Source organism: Amborella trichopoda, chromosome 5, assembly GCF_054954075.1.
Source record: "Amborella trichopoda isolate Santa Cruz 75 chromosome 5, AtrichopodaSantaCruz75HAP2 v2.0, whole genome shotgun sequence".
NCBI classification, from domain to species: domain Eukaryota; kingdom Viridiplantae; phylum Streptophyta; class Magnoliopsida; order Amborellales; family Amborellaceae; genus Amborella; species Amborella trichopoda.
This window is the reverse complement of record NC_142340.1, coordinates 14320926-14324324: the sequence shown is the minus strand read 5'-3', so window position 1 is coordinate 14324324 and position 3399 is coordinate 14320926.

The following is a 3399-nucleotide window of genomic DNA, read 5'->3' as shown; positions in this document are numbered from 1 at the left end:
CTCTCTCTCCCCTATCACCACTATTTTACCACCATTGCCTCCACCACTACCGCCACCAATAATTGCTACCACCATCACCATCAAACCGTCGCTACCATTTAGCCGTAGCAACGACATCGCCACCACTATCACTACTCCACCACCATAGCTCTACTGCTACCATTTGACCACAACTTACCCACCAACACCAATGTATCAGAACCATGTCACCATTGCCTAGCCACCACCACTACCAATGCACTTTACCACACCTCCACCTCTACTGCTGCCGCCACCACTATCACGCTATCTTACTTCCATTATAATTTATAATGAAAATCATTATAATTAAACACACATAGATAGAGAATGACAACAAGCGAAAATGCTAATGGTCAATTAAAAATTAAAAGAAAAACACCACTCCTAAATTCTACAACCAAACAGTCCCTAAAAAAAGGAATTGTGGGATGCCAACTATATATATTGGAGAGGACTACTGCAATGACAGGGGAGGACAAGGTATCTTCCCATTTTGACACATGAAAATAGGCTAAGTATCATCTATGTTTATAAACAAGAACATGATATCCTTGATGTGTCGACGCAGGCGTAAGTGCAAACCGGCCTTATACTAAAATAGTAAGGCACACCTTTAAATTTTGTTGGAAGATGTAGTTCTAGTATTGGAAACCTTATGATAACTTGAAAATCTATGTCCAACCGTACATTATGAAAATTAAAATTTCAAAAAGAGTGCAGATCTATGAACACTTGGAAAATATCGAAAATAAACGGTCCAAGTAACTCGTTCCAAGATTCACCATTTGTAGGACTTGAAATTCTTTTTTCTTCTTTATATCCATATATTTTAGGGTCGAGATGATTAATTAGAAGGTTTTTCAACTTCGCAATATTTTTTTCTACACCTTATTTCTATACTACAAAGTCACAACCTTATATAAACTTTATCCTTACATAAACTATTATTTTCATCAAAAGTCCAACATAGTTCATTCATACGCAAGCAAGCATTTGAATCAATGTCACAAATGTGGAAGTTCGATTTCATGCTTGAGAAATTAACAATCTAGACACTGGATTCTCTTAACCACTTATATTTAGAATGACAAATTACCAGACATTATCACTGGACATCATCCAAATGGACTACACGAGGTTCCAAACTCCCTTGCACTTGAGATACATTTCGATAGCATTAAAATAATAACTCAATAATATTTTGAATATAAGTGAGTATACTATAGTCTTGCGAGAGCATAGTGTATATCTACTCTCTCATTTACAATATCTACTTGTGAAAAAAAAAAAATTTCAGTATAAATTTTGGAAATCACTTACGAATCACTAAATGATTATTTTTAAAAAAAAAAAATTTGAATTTTGATTTTTCTTTGACATTGAGATCTTGTCCTTGTAAAATTTAGACAGTCTCTATATAATTTTGAGGCACTATTTTTCTAGTACATAGAGAGTCCAGATCATATATTTTTTTTTAACTAAGATTAAGAGCTTACATTCCCAAAATTTGGGGTCCTAAAAGTACTTATATGATGGGATTTACCTGAGGGAATAAATACATAGTATACTCCCATGGAAGATAAAATCTTTTGTCTTCGAGTCTTGATTATGTGATGACTTTCAAAAGCTTAAGTTCAACGATTGCTTAGAGTTTGCTTCACCTCGCTTCAAATTTCAATCTATCAAAGAGAAAGTTCACCATACACCAAAGGTGTGGTGTATGGTACAAGGTACACCAAATTACATCGACCATTTATTCCCTTTGACAAACGGTGGAGCTCATCTGTAGTTTCAACTAATGAAGGTTTGTTTAGTGCGGCTAAACCACACCTAGTGCGACCTAGAATGTCCCTATTGTGGAGTACACCAAAAACCACCATATCCTGTACACCATTGACCATTGGTATATTGGTGCACTTTCTCTTTCTAAAATGGGGTCCCTACTATGACGTGGCAGGAAGACTAGCGGTGTTGTAGACATGATGTGCACTGAAATGTATAAAAAAGATTGCTGGTCTATTCATTTATTCCACAAGGTTTCTTACTCTCGCGGGAGGATACTATTAATTTCATCTCTCAGGCAAACTACATGCTACATATTGGTCGGATCTCAAATTTTGAGGGGTGTAAACTTTACAACTCATAGAACAACCTCGGCCAAAAAATTCCAAAATAAAATCTCTATGCAGTAGAAAAAACATAGGCTTTAAGATTTAGAAATTGTTCAAGTTTTCAATGGCCAGAACTAAGTCACCAAACTTAAATTTTAATTTTTTTATGATAAAAAAGATAGTCTAGTAATTATTATGTGTTTCTCATAATTTTAGATTAAAAAAGTTGTGCTATATAGGCATGTTTTCGAGTAAAAGATGTACAATATGCTTCCGCAAGAGCAAGCTGTGCTGATAGTTATACATTTTAATTCTAAGGATATACCACACTTTTAGTCCATTATATATTCTGTTTTGTTAATATTCTTAGTCTATTCAATAGAATTGATTCTACGTGACTAAAACGGATAAATGTAGAAGGCTTGGGTCCCATCATATGGTTGGGAAGATTGACATGTCTCGAAGATTTGGCATCGCGGCTATCAATTAAAATCATATTTAACTTGTTTTAAATTGTTCAGAGACATATCGTATTTGAAAGATTAATTTTAATACTATCATAAATAATACGCATATATGTGTTGGACAATGATATACCTACCTTGTTCATATAACACATGGGTGTGAAAGTAGCGCTAATGTATATGAAGACCGTAAGGGGGTTGAAGAGTGTAAAATACCTATTTCTAGAAAGGAAAAAGTTTTTATTAGTGTAACACTCTAAACAATCAAATTAAGCTGCACCTCAAAAATTTGTGACACTCTAAACAATCAAAGGTAAAAATTTATATAAGGCACACCTATAAGAGGTCGTTTTGATGCTCAAAAATCTCTAAATTGAACATCTCAACCTCAAGATTCATGGACACGAGGAAAAATGGATTTCAAGTTTTGGAAATAGTTTATTTTGTAATATATTTTTTGATCGTCAATTTCCAAGATTTTCAAGTTTTCATAGATCTGTTCGATCTATACTGTTTTTGAAGCTTTAAATAGAAATTAAAAATAAATTTTAAGGCTATCACAAAGAATTCCAGTAATGAAACCATAATTTTTGACAATATTTGAAGGTGTGCTTTATTTTAGAAATGGATGCGGTTAGCATGCGGCCAAGCCCACAAATGTAGAAATGCAGTCCCTTTAAAAAAATTATTTTTGAAATAGAATTCAATCCTAATTTGAAGAGAATATATACTCGTTAACATGGAGATCATGAATACGAATAAATAAATAAATTTTAAAAACTATAAATAATAATTTTATTAAA